We start from the raw sequence: 18,361 nt of genomic DNA on the forward strand, positions 1-18,361 counted from the left end.
GTTATTACTCTTTCAAGTAGGTTTTCTATCCCTTGTTGTTCTTCTTCTCCTTCTGGTATCCCTATTATTCGGATATTATTACGTTTCATGTTGTCCTTCATTTCTCTTAAATTCTCCTCATATTTTCTGATTCTCTTTTCCATTGCTTGGTCCATTTGGGAGATTCTTTCTATCCTGTCTTCTATCTCACTTATGCGATCTTCCGCCATATCAATTCTATTCTTCATACCTTCTACTGTGTTCTTCAGTTCAGAAATTGTATTCTTCATTTCCTCTTGGCCTTTGCTGATGGTTTCTATTTCCTTTTTCATGTTGGTATAGTTTGCGGAGAGTTCATTGTAGCTCCCCTGTAGTTTCTGGTAGCTTGTTGTAAGCTCTTCGAATTTCCTAATAACCAGTGCTTTGAATTCCACATCTGATAGTTGACTTCCCTCTAGTTCATCTTATATTCTTTCTGAGACTTCCTCCTTTTCTTTCATTTGGGGATTGTTTCTTTGTCTTCCCATTGTTTGTGATGCTCTTCTTGTTGGCCTCAGCTTCTTAAATTGATCTGTTCTGGTTCCATGGGTTTATGATGTGAACTCCTGTGGTAGGATACCTGTGGAATTCAGTGGTGTAGTCTCCTGTAGGTATCTTGGTGTTCTCTGCTTCCACTACTCCTCTTGTTGGTTTCCAGCTAGTCAAACCTTTTCTTCTGGTCTCACTAGCTGCAGCAGCCTGAGGGGCTATTAGTGTGGCCTTTCTTGCACCTCAGTAAGCTCAACTGGTCTCATCAGTACTCCCCCAAGATCCAGACTGGCGCCGCTCTCCCATGCCCTACTGAGAGAGGATTTTCTCCCAGGCTTTCCAGCCCTGGTCTGGTGTGAGGGCCCACGCTCCCAGCCAGGCTTTCCTGTTCTTGTAGGCTTGGGTGTGGACCTTTCCCTGTGTTGTGGCTGAACACATAGGGCAACTCACAATTCTCCAAACCAACAGCCACAGCCTGACTCCCTGTGTTTCCCTGTCTGCGCCGGCTCAGTGGGGATGGAGCTGGCGACCGGCTCTCTTCCAGGGGCCCAGCCAGCAGCCCGAGACTCCCCGAGACTGTTTGCCAGCCAGTGCAAGTCCCACACCACAGGGGTCGCCCGGGCGACTCTCAATTCCCCAAGGCCAGATCCTGCGAGGGCCCTTGAGGGCCAGGAGGCGCGGGCGACTCGCAGTTACCGAAGCCAACAGCCATAGATTGACTCCCGGTGTTTCCCAGTCTGTGCCAGCTGAGTAAGGATGGAGCTGGTCTGCACTGGGTGAGTAGGGATGGAACTCTCAACTAACTCACTTCCAGAGGTCCTGCCAGCAGCCCGAGGCTCCCTGAGACTGTTCGAGTTTCAGCACAGGCCCCGAGAAGCAGGGAATGCTTGGGCAAGGGAATGCTTGGGCAACTCTCAGTTCCCAAGCCGGCAACCTGACTCCACGGGTTATCAGAGCTTTCTGGTTTGCTTCCGAACGCTCACTCCTCTCTGCCACTACTGGCAGACCGATCTCTTATGGTGTTTTCCAATCTGCGCCCTGCCAGATTCGGGGTGGGGGGCGTTGCTGGTGACCAGTTCTCTCCCAGAGTCGGTGTTGCCCACCCTTGGCTCTCAGAGACCCGGGCTGCCGGCCAGGGCCCTGGCGCAGCCTGTCGGAGGGCCTGCCGCCACCTCTGCGCTGCTCCCTTGTACCTTATTGATCCGCGGTCGTCTCCTCTCCTCAACCTCTGGTCATTCAGTGTCCGCTACACTCTCTGGAGTCCTGCCTTCTTATATGCTGGGTCCCTGTTGGGCATCTGCTGTGCTCCTCCACAGATCAGCCAGGTCCTTCTCCGGTTCGTGGAGAGAAGCGAAATCCTTTGTCCTACTCTGCCGGCATCTTCCAGTAGCACATTCTGTTAGGAATCATCTTTAAATATTTTAATTGAGGACTTCTTTCTTATTTTTCAATGAGGGACTTAATATATATCAAATTAACTTAAAGCAGCAATATGAACCAAAGAAAATACTAGAATTAACATAAATTCATGACCTATGTGTACCTACTAATTTTTGTCTCTCTGAAGTTATCTGGGGCAGGCCATAAATTCATGCTTTTTTAAAATTTTAAGACCGTGTTAATTTATAAAAATTGTAAATAAATGGTATTTAATGTTAAGATAAAACTGAACTTGCACACCAGTATTTATTTAGAACGCACCCCCTTCCTCAGGCCTTTACTTTGTATTTTGAAACCATCATCACGTGTCACCCGTTACAGATGGCAAAATGTGCTTCCCTGCTTGACTCCAGATAAATGTGAATTGATATGCATCTACATAATGTCTTCCCAGAAGTGAAAGTATTCTGAGTGGTTCATCAATCTTGTGGAAGGGAAACCTTAGAACCTACCCTTTTGGAAAGACCCATGCCAGCTGTACCTGGAGCAGGGTCTTGTTAGAGTGGCCCCTTCCAGGACTGTGAACTCCCCTCCACGAATGGAAGGTTAAGTGACCACCTAACCCACTGCTAAGCATTCTCCTGAGATATATTTATCTGAAAAACAATGCACTCTTTCTCTAAAAATCATACTTAATCTCCCCAAATGTAAGTTTGATTTTAAACTTTTCGGTGAACCTACTATTTCAGATTATATAGGACATTTTAGTTTTAATTTTGGGACTTCTTTTATTTTTTAATAAAGTCAGAAGAAAAATAGCACATTATATTATATATGTTATATATAACTATATCATATATCTTAATAATACTAGAGGATAGAATATTTTCCATATTGACTTTATATCAGCTATCTGTGCTCTTATACGGCTATGAATAAAGGTCCTTAAATAAAACTGGTTTAAAGCCTTGTTAAAGTTAATGTTATTTCCTGCTTAAATTCTGCATTTGGTAGAGATTGTGAGCTAAAGCTCATTATTCAGGGAATTATTAAGACAAGTTATCTTGCATATTAATGGCTCTAGTTGCTACATCCTTGCCTTTTTTTTCCATAGACATTGGGAATGTGTTACTTGAGGATGTGAAGCTGTTACCGACTCTACAAATTAATACTGATGTTTAACAGAGTTGACTAACATGAATAATATGCTTAGTATGTACAGCCATTGATAGAACGACTTTCCACATCAGTACACTCTATTCTTGCAGCAAGTGATGGAGATGTAGAGAGCACCTTTCTCCAGATGAGAAAAGCAAGGATCAGAGGGATCAAGCATAGCCTCCCAGATGAAACTGGTGGTGAATGCCCAGGCAAGTCAGGACCAAGACTGACTTTAATCATTTTACTTAAGTAGGGAGGGAGAGAGGGGCTTAGACCTTTGATACAAGGGAGTGCCTATAGAGCACATCATGAAAACTTTAATGCCTTTTAGGTTTTGCATATTCAAATTTGAGAAACAGCTTGTGACAATTAATACATTAATTAGAGATGGAAATCTTCAAATCAACCTTCTAATGTGAAACAAAATGGCAAACTCCAAAAAAAGCAAAAATGTATATTAATTAAATTAAAAATAGACAAACTATATTATAAAATATTCAGAGAGTAGATAGTAAATGAGGACAATTATTAGATCAAAATGTAAAACAATGATTTAGTGAGTGAAAACTGCTCCTGGCGTGGCTTTGATGTAGCTATGTCAAGTGAGAAGCCCTTAAGGGGGCTTCTATCCCTGAGTAGAGTCTAGGTAATGGCAGACTCTTTTTTATTTCACTTTATTTATTGCTGTTCCTCTTGGACAGTGGGAACCTGTACACCCCTACCTGGAAACACTAATTCAAAAGAACATAGGTATCCCAATGTTCATACCAGCACAATTTACAACAGCTAAGTGCTGGAAGCAATCTAGGTGCCCATCAGTCAGTCGAGTGGATCAAAAAACTGGTACATTTACACAATGGAATACTACTCAGCAGAAAGAACGAAAGAAGAAGCTCCTACCCTTCACGACAGCATGGATGGAACTGGAGAGCATTATGCTAAGTAAGCCAAGTGGTGAAAGACAAATACCGTATGATCTCACCTATAAGTTGAATCTAATTAACAAAACAAGCAAGCAAGCAAAATATAACCAGAGACTTTGAAATAAAGAACAAACTGACAGTAACCAGAGGAGAGGGGGAAGGGGACAGTGTATGAAAGGGTCATCAAAGAACACATATAAAGGACACATGGACAAAGCCAAAGGGAGGAAGGATTAAGGGTGGGACTTAGGGCTGGGTGGGGTGGGGTGGGGTGGGGCGGGAGGAAAGAGGTGGTGGTAAAATTATGACAATTGTACTTGAACAACAATAAAAAAAAGAAAAAAAAAGGAGGGCAGCAAAGTATCTGAACAACAACTGGCCTATAGGGAGACTTAAGGTCAAGCTACCCATTTCTCTCTCTTTAGTTCTATGTCCTGCTTCCAGAGTCGGACTTGGTGATCAGGGGTCCTGTACCACTAAAGAGGTGAACAGTTCAAGTTTGACTCTCAGGCATGGCTACCGGGGTTAGTTGCAATGCTGGTTAGGCCTGACACTGGTGAGCATCTTCCTGCAATGCTTCCTGGATCAGTCACTGAGAAGTCAGAAAAGAGATGGCATATTCAGGTGGAGGTGGTTAAAGAAAACTTAATGAAAGGGCGTACCCTCAGAGCTGTGGGCAGAGAACTATCAAACTCCAACAGATGATATCATATTCCAGGCTCCACTACACTTTTGGTGATAAGAACTGTCATATGGAAAGAAGCTGGATAGGGAAAGGCATGGCACCTGAGCAGAGCCAACAGGCCTTACAGATGGGCAGAAACTACCATGGGCATGTATGTACCAGTTGTCTGTCAGGAGTTCCTTTCTTGTGTCTCAAGAGCAGGAGCATATATGGATCCTGATTCAGGAGGTGCCTCTGGGCTGCTTTGTGTGCGAACTTAAATTTTCTATTCTCCAAGAGTCTCATTTCAGCCTTTGCCACCACCATCCAAGCCTTATTTATTTATTTATTTTTTACCAAAATCTACTCGTCCAGTTTGAAAGAGAAAGAAGAAGCACTTTTGTTCAAGACACGGGTGCAAAGAAGCAGTTCGTCTGTGTTCTACGTCAGGCACTGCGATAAGAGCTTTATATGATTTCATCTAATTGAATCCTCAGCACAGTCCAAGGAAGGGAGAACTAGGGTCACCTTCCTTTCACTGCCAGGTAAGGAGAGAGGCTTCAAAAACAAACAAACACACAAACAAGCAAACCACAAAACTGCATATGCTGGTTNTTTGTTCAAGACACGGGTGCAAAGAAGCAGTTCGTCTGTGTTCTACGTCAGGCACTGCGATAAGAGCTTTATATGATTTCATCTAATTGAATCCTCAGCACAGTCCGAGGAAGGGAGAACTAGGGTCACCTTCCTTTCACTGCCAGGTAAGGAGAGAGGCTTCAAAAACAAACAAACAAACACACAAACAAGCAAACCACAAAACTGCATATGCTGGTTCCCTAGGCTTTTGTCAAAGCTGGCGGAAACTAAAGGTGGCTTCATGTCAGCACTATTCCCCAACGAAGATTTTAAAAATCCTTTTTACATTTTGTTGAAATTAGCTAACTGACCCAATCTATTTCCTATGAAACTGGTCTATAGAATGTCTTTCTGTCTTTCCAAAAAGATTTAAAGAAAGCCTAGTAATACACGCCATTTTCATATAACATCTTTCAGCCTTTTAAAAATTATTAATTTGAGAGAGAGACAGTCGTTGACTCATTTCTTTGGGCATTCATTTGTTGATTCCTGTGTATGCCCTGACCAGGGATTGAACCCACAATCTTAGCACATGGAGATGATGCTCTAACCAGCTGAGCTACCCAGCCAAGACCTCTCCAGTCTTTTTTATATGCTCCTGACCACATTGATCCTATGGCACATAATTGTATATCAGGGGCATAAACGCTGATTGTGATATGTAACCAAGAGAGGACAAAAATACCTAATTCATGGGACACGTAAAGATAACACATTCCCCACTGACTCACATAGAGTTCACCTTGCAGTTCGTTTACACACAAATAGCAGTACAAACACCCTCCCTCTGGAACAGCAAGGTGTCCTATTCTGAGAACAGCAGAATTCGATGCAGGTGGCCACTGAATCAGCTATTAACAGTTGATTAGGAGGATATATTTCTGAATGTTCTATTTCTTTCCAGTACAAAGAAAGGGCGATTTTAAACAGAACTCTCAGTTTCTAATGTCTGATTCCATCATACCATTTTGTGAAATAGAACTATAATTCAAACCTGTAACTTAATTGAGTTTGACGGAAAGGTACACATCACATTTTGCAAAAGAGCCTTGATTACTTTCAGTGCCTCCTCTTGGCAATAAAGCTTTGATAGCTTCCATTTCTCAAAAGAACAGCTTTATTATTTTTTTCTCAGTTCTAAGTACTTGCTTAACTTTCAAATAGTTGCGGGTAAATGGAGTTTCTCTTCTGAAAAGAGAAAATAAAGCAAGTAAGACGAATTTTTTACCTAGTTTGTTCCAATCTTCTATCACTTAAGAAACTTAAAGTAACAAATTGGTGCAATTTAAAACTTTGAATACTTTAAAATGTTTAGTTATTGCTCAGAGACTGTATCAGTCGGGGGTCCAGGCAGAAAACAGATGGCATACACTCAAGTTGGGTAAATGGAAGATTCACTCAAATTGGGCAAATTTAATAAATATACTATTTACAAAAGAACAGGTTGTTGAGGAGGACGACTATAATGAGCAGTTTAGTTACTCTAGGGCTAGTAACAGAAGGGCCTCTCACTCAGGACTAATGAGGCAAAGAGAGAGGAATTGGAGTGTCCTACCCAGGACCTGTGGTCTTCAGTGACCTGAAGCAGTCAGCCTGAGGCAGCCTCCCAGTGAAGGTGGTCCACTTTAGCCAAACCAGCTGGAAGACCACTGATGCAATCCACATCAGTCAACCTAACTGAGAGCAAAATAACATGGAAAAGGGCAGAGCAGGTCTGGGAAGGTAAATGGGAGACATCCAGAGGAACACTCTTTAGGGCACTCATTTACATCATTCCTAGCTACTGACCTATGCTATTAAAAGACATAAATTTGAGTCAGGACTTGCACTTTCTAAGGGCCCTTCTATAATCAAGTTATACTTCAGGAGGGAAAGAATGATCCAGTTTGTGCTCATGAACCGTGTACAGCTACCGAGTTTTTCCACAACACAAAAGAGCTGAATGCAGAGTTAGTTCAACTGTCTAACAAATGCAAGGAGGATTGGAGAAGGTAGATCAACAAGGCCCCTGGTGCTTGAAGCAGAATGGCCAACTCAGGACACCAAACAATTACAGAACATATGGATGGAATGGACATGTACTGCCTTTTCCTTAAACTTCACTGGGTAATCCCATCATCATTATCAACACATTATTTCTCTTCTGGAGCATACATGTCCAGCAGTAATTCTGCAGAAATCACCCATACCTTTTCCATGGACACTTGGCTTTCCTACACCTGCCTCATTAATAATTCCACACTTAGTCACAGAGTATTCAATATAAGCATTTGGTCTTCTGTAGTCTCTGTATCTATGATGTATGTAATAAATTTAACAGATACTGATCACACGATAACATGTGTTGAGCACTGTTTCATGAGCTAGGGATGAAGGGCTGAAGTCTTTCCTACAGCTGGCCTACCAGTCAAGGTCTGAATCACTTTTGCAATCATTAACACTAGGCATCCTGGGAAAATGTATGATTTAAGCTAAAACTATCATTAAGCAGTTGGTTGAATAAATCCATATTACAGTCATTGATTGATGTTTTCTACAGAGTTTTATATTTCTATATTTCATGTATATGAAAAGTTATGGTTGTTGCTTTTAAAGAACTTATAGTTTTGCACGAAATATACACAAGCATAGGCATTACATTATTCTCTACTCTTTTTTGGGCGGTGGGGGGGGGGTTGTCATTGTGTGAATTTCTGAAACACTAGACAAGGCTTCATTCAAGTGAGAGAGAACATTGCCAAGCAAAGCACAACGTGATGTATGTATGAAATATTTCTGAAAGTGTACAGAATAGGAATGTAGATTTGTATTTTATTTCTATTTCAGGGGAGTAGAGATGAGCTGCACTATGCCCACATCTGCTGATGCAGCCACTGGTGCATGAACGCTTCCCTATTTGTCCCATTCTCCTCCACAGCAGTGCCTGGGATCATGTTCATGTTTTATTAGCAGAGAAAGTGGTAGGATGGTTTGAAGAATATAGTCAGGGCTTCTTTACATCTTGTTTCTTTGACATTTCTCATTGTATTGCACCATGTCAAGTAAGCATAAACCAGAGTGTACAGTATATTGAATTTTCCTCAGGTAGATCAAAACAAATTAATTCTCTGCCCACACTTCATTTAAAGTATTAATTCCCAGTGCAGCCCAGCAAACTTCAAGCTGTACCTGTTCAGCATTTAAAGTTATGGCAGTGCACCATAAACACCTGTTAAAGTTTATAGCCATCTGCTTCCTCAAGAAATATAAATTCTAATAATATAAAATTAACAGATGGGAAAGAGCTGTCACTTCACCTCTGAAGAGGGTAACTGTAACCCTTGAATTAACATTTTATGCCATTTTCCCAGTAATTGTTTGCAATGGCCATGGGGACACAGTTTCAACAATGATGGCCCATTACTGGCATGCTTTGTTTTTATTCAGGGATCATTTGGAAAGTGACTATGTTTAAATGATTTCCGAAACTCCACATTAAGGTGAGTCTTCTTCTTCTCAATAAAGGAGTAAAATAATTAAGATAGAATGAAATATGGTTCAACAGTCCTGAATATGGTTCATACGACAGTCCTGAGGGTAATAAAAAGATACCTTTGAGACTAGAAATGGCAATGTTTTAAATGAGAAATTAAAGTTGGTTATGATCCCCTTGTATAAAATCATGTATGAAAATTGGATGTGGAGAGGAGATTTGTAGCAAACTTTGTGGATTACTAGGAACTAGTCCTTTTCATATTCACAAATAATTGAGAAGACTCTTCTTGCATAAAGACTAGTTTAAAAAAACATTATAGACCTCAGGGTTTTGTTTCATTTTGCTTTGCCAAATTAGCATGCCTTTGTGTTGTCTTCTTTTTCTGATCTTAAAAGTAATGCCTGCTCAATATAAATAATTCAAACCATACAGAGTGCTTAAAGTGGAAATGGAAGGTAGCCATGATTTCATGCTCCACAAACCTGAAGAACAAACATCAATAAATCTTTTTTTAAAATTTTTTCCAATAAATGACTTGAGAGCCTGCATGCTAGTTTTGTAAGGAATCTAATGTCTAAACCCTGGGGCTGGTCCCAAGCTGTTCACAATTCATATGAGCTAAGTAGCTCCAGTCATGACCAATCTGCAGCATAAAGAGAGTACCCACATTTGAACTCAGTTTGGTACCATGAGACCTTTTCCACCTCATATGCCCATGGTTAAAATCTGGCCCTCTCTTCACTGCCAAATGGGTTAGCTCACATTGTAAAGATACTCAGTGGTACTCAGCTTTGCATGGCCAGCTGAAGCCTTTGTTAATAGGCCCTACCCTGCCTGGACCACTGAGCTTATCCGAGTTACCCCTCCCACTGGATACATTAGCCTCCCATTGCAACCATGACAAACATGGAAATAAAAAGACCACCCACATGAAAAGAAACCAAGGGTATTTATCCAGAGCTTGCTATAGTGGGAGAGGCAACCACTACCACGTGCACTTGGTGGAGACTCTAAGGCAGCAGGTGACTATGCAAGCTGCATGCCCGGATTGTCGGCTGTTGGGATGGATACCAGAGAGGGCTAATTCAAAACAAATCAGTTTATGTGCATATTTGGCTTTCTCTGCTTGGTTCTAAGTTACAGTGGGGAAAAAATTAGAGAGGCTGGAATATGCTAATCAAGTCCTAGTGCTTTTAATAATCCAAGATACTTGGGTTGTCCTGCTAAGGATTTAAGGTGTTTTTTCATCCCATTCAAAAGTACTGGCAATTTCAGTGTTTGTATACAAGCAACAAACACTTCAAGACACCCCAGCTTTAGGATTACTTAGAGGTGAATTTAAATTCTATTTCTGTCATTTACCAACTGTCTGACTTCAGTCAATTTACTGACTTCATGGATCCTCCATCCCCTCATCTGTGAGACAGCCATACCTGGTTCAGATGGTATAAGCGTTACACAGAAAAACATATCTTGGTGGCTTAGAAAAAACCCAGAATACTACTACTACTAATAATAATGTTAAAGTACAATACATCTAGTTTTAAATCTAAATCTACAGAGATGTTAAGTAGGTGGCTCCTTGTTGTCACCCCTCTGGCCGTGTCAATGTATAAACTACCAGCTTAACAATGGGCTGAGGTCACATTTCAATTAGCATCGGAGGTGTCCAAAACATGTTTAATGCAATGAAAACTATTATATATGTCTTTATTATTATATATGTACTGCTATACAGATTAATATAGGTATAAATACAGATATGTAGATATACCAGTAGATGATACATAGATACAAATACATATATTCCCCAAAGGACAAAGAACCAAAGGATGTCCTTTGCACCCTCACACTGTGTTCCAGGCGTCACGGATCCTTGGAATCCTTTGGAAACACAGCACTCTTACGTCTCCGCATTCACATGTGTATCTACGAAGCATGCCCTTCATCCTTTAATCTGCACACTGAATGCTGTCAGACTTACCTTTTATCACTCAGCTCAAGCATCTTCACTAAAGTCTTTGCTGGTCTACCTGGGCACAATTAATCATGTTTCCTTTAAATCACCTCTGTATATATGTTCATTTCTATGAAATTGTCAATACCCTACTTATTTTTACCTAAAAGACTGGCAGTCTTACATGTTTTATCTTAATATAACTGCACTAATAAACTGTTCTTCAAACATTAGTTAAAATGTCAGGTAATCTGTGAGTTTTTCAGCAACAGTGACCATATCTTATTCAAAGTACAGGGTGAAGCAAAAGTAAGTTTACAGTTGTTCATATGGAAAACAATACAGTAAGCAATAATAATAATACAAGTATAAACTGTGTTTCATACACTCACAACTGTGATCCTACTTTTGCCCCAACCTGTTCATAGCTGTATTTTGCAGTAATTAAGATATATGTTTGCAAGCTGCTCTAATAGTATTATCTGCAACCTATCATTTCCATGCCTCTATTTCTCTTATCTGAACAACACTGAAAGAATACAACGCTGATAAGTTTTTGTAAACATTAAATGAGGCAACTGCACTAAATTTAAATTGTTTTCTAACTTTACTCATTAGGGAATTGACTGTTTTCAACTAGTCCTATTGTTGTTTTTTCATGAGATTAAGATGTTACTTGAATAATATTTGTACTTATAAACAATGGACCTTTTTCAGAAGAAAAACAAACAACAAACACACCGATAACAGATTGAACTCAGGATGGATAAACTGGTCAGGACAGCCTGATGACTAAACGTTAGACTTCAAAATTACAGTAGAGTCAGAACCACAGTCCTTAAGGTATTGACTCATCGTTTTGTTCAATACATAGAGTTTCCTACAGAAAACTTAAAAATATGTGTGGCCATGCACACAACAAGAATACTCAAATAATTTGTATTCTTTTTTTTTATATTGACAATGGAAATTTTATTAAATTATTAGGTAAGAATAAAGTTATCAGTAAGATTCAAGGAGTAAAAAGGTAGGAACACTAAAATAAAAATTATCAGGCCATAGAAGACTTTGTTGTATATATGATAATATTTATAATTTACAAAGAAATAAAAGTTGTATCAAGGCAAATGCTGATAGAAATTTTCTTTTTTTTTTTTGCAGTTTAGATTTTCTTTTTTTCCCTCCAATTTTTTTATTTAATTATTTTTCAAGTACAGTTTTCTGTCTATTACTCCCATCCCATCCCACCCCCCATGCTCCCCCCTCCCTCCCATTTCCACCCTTCTCAGTAGTTGTCCATGTATCCTTCATATAGGTTCCTCTAAATCCCTCCCTTATTTCCCCTGAAATTCCCTCCCCTCTCCCCTCTGGTCACTGTCAGCCTGTTCTCTGCTGAGTGAAATGAGCCAGGTGTTGAAGGACAAATACCATATGATCTCACCTTTAACAGGAAGCTAAACAACAAAACAAACAAGCAAGCAAAATATAACCAAAGACACTGAAATAGAGAACAGGCTGACGTATTCTTTTCTTAAATGAATGCAGAAGCACTCATAAATATATATACAAAGAGTCTGAAAAACCACTGGAGAGCTGAAATGTACCCTGAATTGTAATGAAATTATGAAAGTGTTCTTTGAGGAGAACAGGAATAATAACAAAAAAAAGAGATATACTAGTCTTTCACTAAAAGATGAAATACCACTCTAATAAAATTAATATTAAATAAATGCAGACTTAAACTTACATTACTGGACTGAATTTTTTAATTAGCGATTTAATAATAGTATCTTAGAAAGCAGTGAAGTACATTAGAATAAGAACTTGAACCATTTAACTAACTTGTCTAGAATTCAGTTTCCTTATTTCAAAGTATACATAGTAATGTATTCTGTATAGGGTTGTAATAAAAATTAGAGATGATATATATAACACTTTTAATTCTACAAGTAGAGTACATAGTTCTTCAAAAAAAATAGCTTAAGATCTGGCCAGGATGCAAAAAAGGAAAAATTAAAAAATCATACAATCAATTAATAATCTAAAGAAAGATCATTAAGTAGATGAGGCCAGCCCTGGACTGACACAATATTTTCAAGGAAGGGATTTCAGATATCCTATGAGAGTTTAAAATATGTTTCATTGACAAACTGCTGATCTTTGTAATCACTAATAATAATTTATAAATATTTTTCTTTGTGGGGTTATGGCACCAACTAAGTGCATACTTTCACCAACTAATGAATTGTAAGAATGGACAATAAATGAGAAGAACAGGCATCTGCCCCTAACATAGAGAATCAACTGGGGGAGTTAGTAAGTTAACCATCATCTGAGAAAGAAATATCGATGGCCTAGAACAGGGTTAATGGGCAGGGAAAATAAAGCAGTAGGATTTAACGACAGAGGAATTTATGCCATGCCCAAGTGCCTAACCTGAACAACTGAATGGGTGGTGGTGGCATCATTCATTGAGAGAATGAGTACAAGAGGAAGAAACTACTTGCAAGTAAATGGAGAAGCTCCGAAATGGACACACCAAATTTTAGCTGTTTGAGAAATAAGTAAATATATCCACCGGCAAGTTGTATGTGTACATTGAAAGAACAGAACTATAGCTGAAAGTGGGTATAATAAACCTTAAGGATATTTAATTGAAGCTAAGGGAGAGGATAAGAGAAATTTCATGTAAAGATACGTAGAACAGAATTCTTAAAAGACATGTTACCAAGGGTTAAAAATAAGAACTTCCAGAAAAGGTTTTGGCACAATGGCTAAAAGTTCAGGTGTGGATGGTGCTATAGATGCTGGAGCCTGAGCGTTTCAATGAGAAAGTGCTGCGTCGTGTGAAATGCTACTGACGAGTCCAATAAAACAACAAATGAACATGTGCATTGTATTTACCACAAGCAAATTATTAGATGCTTGGGAAAGTTCACTGGTCCAGTAAGAGATGAAGGCAGACGGCACAAGTTAACCTACAAATGGAAGATGAGAAATAAAATAGCAAGTGTGAGCAGGTCTTCCAAATGCTTGACTGTCAACTGAAGAAAAGAAAAGGGGGCAGAGTGGCCAGTGGATAGGTTGAAGGGTTTTATTATTTGTTTTGTTTTTTGATAAAAAGGGAAAAGTTGAACATGAGTATAGTAAATGATGAGAGGGCGGCAGCAATAGAGATTGAAATTACACTCACTTCAGAGATCATTCACCTTGTGGGAGGGAATGATATCCAGATGTGGAAAAATTAGTCTTGGACAGGAAGAGCAACTTCTAGGTAACAAGGAAAAAGAGAACTATCAGGTGTGTGTGTGGCAGAGGTTGGGAGATGGAAATGGATGTGAAATGCCGAGAATTTCTGAGGTTTGTATTTCCTCTGCAAAGTTGAAATTACGGCCATTCTCTGAGAGCAGAGAGGGTGGTGCTATGAGAGGAGATTTGAGAGTGGCAGTTTGAAACAGTGGCCTTAGACAGTAGAAGAGCACTAACTGGGAAATGACAGGATTTCTGTGCAGGACTGAGGATCATATTGCTGTTGGAAATCAAGAATTTTTCCAGAGCTGCAATCAATAGTCCACTAAAAGACCAAAATATGATTAAGGGAGATAATTTGAGTTGGAGTTTTGCCCCATGCCTAAACTGGGCAGGCAAAGAGAGGAAAGAATTGAAGTTATTGGCCTGGAAAAGCTGAATTCATGAACCATTGCATTCAAGTTCACTGGAATAGAAATAAAGAAAGGTTTGACAGCCATGAAAATTTTTCAGAAAATTTAGAAGGCCGTGAGAAGTGTAGAGAAGAAATATTTGGACCAAAAGGAATGATGCATACTCTTAGTTAAAGGGGAGGAAGGTTGGGCAGCTCAGTGAAAGAGGGAGAGGTATTAACAGCCAGAGGAAAAGAGGGGTGGGACAGACATTTAACAGGGGGAACTGTAACAGTGGGGAAATGTAAGCCACCCCACCATTCTTTGACATTGTTTCTGTAAGTACTGACTCTGAGTAATACGTATCTTGTAGAGAAACATGTTTGTATGAGAATCCTAGGAACTAACTTCAAAAGATACAGATCCCAACCTTCAGGCATCTCAGTTCTGGGATATGTGGTGACCTTCAACTGTGAATACAGGATGATGTGGGGACAGGATGATGTACACCAAACCGTCACTTGCCTTATTGGGATGGACTATGCTAGTCTGCATATTGAGAAGTTTTCAACCCCTTTCCTTTACCTCTTTGTTCTGTTCTCCTTTCCCCCCTTATAAAAAACCATTGACATGTGGAGATGGCTTTGAGACAGGGCCCCCATGTTCCTTGGAAGATGGGGTTGAGACAAACCCCCCCATCTTCCAGATAGCCAGCATCTGAAAAAACTACAACACCTCAGCACCTGCTTCTTGAATATCAGCTTTCAAAGTGGCAGGCAGCCCAGCCTTTGTTTGGTGACAGGTAGAGGTGGGCAATGGAGGGATAAGTGGGGACAAAAATGGACTTCGCTTTGGGCTATGAACACACAATGCAGTGCGCAGATGGTGTTTATATGAGCTGTACACTTGAAACCTGTGTGGTTTTGTGAACCAATGTCTCCCCCATCAAATCAATAAAGCAAATATTTAAAACAAAACAGAATAAAACTGTAATTTCAGCAGGTTCTGAGTCATGATGAAGGATGTAAGAAAAAAACCACAGGTAGACCATTGATACTTTCTTGGGAAGAAAGAAAAATTAGGAAATGCACTTTTTAATAGAAAATAGAACTAAAGAGAATGGATGAATGGATAAAATGGGAAATATACTGATGAGAATTGTTAAATATTATACAGGTAAGTAAAGAGGACTAAGAAATATCCCTCCTGACAAACTCTGCTAACAAGATGTCCAATTTATTCACATGATTTAAGTGTGGCCTTGCAGGAAAGCAGAGAGTTAGGCTCAGATATCGCCTCATGTTCTTCTCAGTCTAGACATGCTGTATAAGGCTGTTTATCCTCTGCAGATCAGCTGTCAGTTGTGAATAAACCTGGAACTCCTACTGCCTTCATTGCACATCTGGAAGTTATGAGTGTATGCTGGAATGATCTTTTTAAGTATTACATGCACAATAAGATTTCAGTGTATAACATCTAAGCCTGAACTTATTTCTTAATTATACAATTCATTTTACTTAATAACATGTAACAAAATGTGTATTCACACTCAGAGATCCTTCTTGGCCTATGGTCTAAACTTGACCATTAGCACATTTAGCAGTTGTTACGCAGAATGATATTCACTTGTTGCTATCTTGATACAACTGTAACCCAATGGCAATTGCTCAGTGTGCTACTACAAACCTGTCCAAAGAAAATTCCTTAGAACCAAACTATGGAACATTTTACATTAAGTGTACAAAACCTTTGTATGCTTACAGAAAACTGTAAGGAATGAAAGTGACCAGGTTTGAAATATATGAAAAGAACCTGTGCATTAAGTATCTAATAACTGATCAGATGTAGTTTCTCTCCGTAGTCAAGGTTTGGTTGAAGTTCAGATTACAAAGTGAAAACAAAATTTGGTACAAGAAGAAACGTGATAACCTTAGAGATTTTATTGCCCATAACATTATTTGGTTTCATTATAATGGTAACATTTATACATTTTTTACTGTTACAGCAGCCTTGATCTTAAACAGTAAATTAACCTGGTTTACAGGTGTAAAAATAGGCTACATAGGACAGGCACATTAACATAGTGTCAAGTGAGTTCATGTGAACCATTTGAAAGTTATATGTCTAAGCTTTTACTACCTACCTATTGATTTAGATAATTTAAAGCATTAGATAATTGCACATACCAATGTTCACACTAAAAATAATTGCTGAGTAATATAATTTAAAATACTTATAAAATCTGACTCAGCCTCAGTGTCATCTATTAAGGCCACCTTGAACAATATACTTTTTATTTTTATTGCTACCAACTGTGAAAGGCATTAGGTTTTATTAGTTTCCAAATGGACACATCAATATTTATTTAAAAGATATTCAGTATTCCCAACCATCACTTTGGGAGAGATACCAGAATCAAGGAAATGGGAGGTTTTATTGCTTAAAATATTTTTCAGTCATTTTGTTTTATTGATATTAAATTTCAGTTATTTTGTTTTATTGATATTAGGTGCATTATTTTAAAAAATACCAATGGAACAGAAACTGTGAGGAGTATAGATAGGACATTGTGGAATACACCACAAAGCTAATCATCAGCCTATTTGAAAGTCGGTAGAGACATGACTTATTACTACTCTTATAGCAAACAGTATTTCTAAACAGATAATAAAACTTGAAACATTCAGCTTAATATACAGCTAAAAGTTTCTTTGGGACAATTGTTTTATAAATCTATTTTTGCAATAACATGAGGTTATAGCCTGAAGCTCTGCAGATAAGCAGACATAATTTCTGCAACTTCTGTGTGGTTTTAGGCAAGTAATTTCTGCAAACCTTAGTTTCCCCATCTGTATAAAGACACAAAATGCGTCTCTGTCTCTTATTTCAAAGAAAAAATGATAAAATGTATTTAAAAATCTTAGTAGAGAGTCTGGCATAGGATAATCACTCAATTAACATCAGCTATTCTATTGATAGAAAATAACTTAATAAAAATAACTTTTCATCCCTCTCCAGGAATGCAATACATGACCACTTTAAAGTTGGGCATAGCATTGAGAACAAGAGTTTTACTATAATATACAATCTAAGTATGGCTGAAGACAGGAAGATTTCACCTAAAATACCTTTTTTACATTGATTTGTATGTATAGAGGGAATCTTGGATCTGAAAATATTTATAACCTCATAAGGAAGATAAGGAAACACAAACAAAATAAAGCCATTCAATATGAGGCTCTCTATGACACTTAGTGCATTTTCATCATACAGTGATTTATTCTTAGCCCCAAGTAAGAACACTGGCAAAGGCATCTACTCTTTATCTTTATTACTGATTCATGGTCTCATCCTCTTCAAGACCTAGCTTCCTATCAGCCCCTCATTCCTCTCATTCCATTGACTTCTTTCTCCTCAAATCTAAAATCCAGAGAGGTTTCTACCATCATTAATAAACAACAAACCTACCTTGAAATCTGAATATTATTTTGCCATTTTAGATAGAGATCCAAAGGGAATTCAAGCCTCTGCTTTGTGACTTTTCTTTTAACTGCCAGTGTTCTTGAACGGGCATGCTACACCTGCAGCCTACAATTCTTCCTTTCAGACTCCGTGTTTATGTTTATCCTGTGGCTTCTGCCATACCCATTTTACTGAAAACACTCCCTCAAAGGTCACCAACGGCTTCCACAAGATTATAAAACCAATGGCCTTTTTTGCTTCTGATTCCATTTTAGCATTGACATTCTTAATCATGATTCTCTACTTAGAGCTACTGTCTCCGTGCCTTTTCCAACACTGTGCTTAATTTCTTGTTTATCGCACATAATGTGTTCATCAGTGCTTGTTTATCAGGCAGAGAAGTGCAGATATGAAAGTGTACCTGGAAGACACAGCCCTTGAGAGCAGAAAAAGGAAACACTAAAATAGACTGCTGCATGCAAAGATGTCTGGTGCAATAAGGGTTTGAAGGAAAGAAATACCCCATAAATAATAATAGCGTGAGATAAAACATGT

Source organism: Sturnira hondurensis, unplaced genomic scaffold (assembly GCF_014824575.4).
Source record: "Sturnira hondurensis isolate 20B ecotype Veracruz unplaced genomic scaffold, ASM1482457v3 Scaffold0010428, whole genome shotgun sequence".
NCBI classification, from domain to species: Eukaryota; Metazoa; Chordata; class Mammalia; order Chiroptera; family Phyllostomidae; genus Sturnira; species Sturnira hondurensis.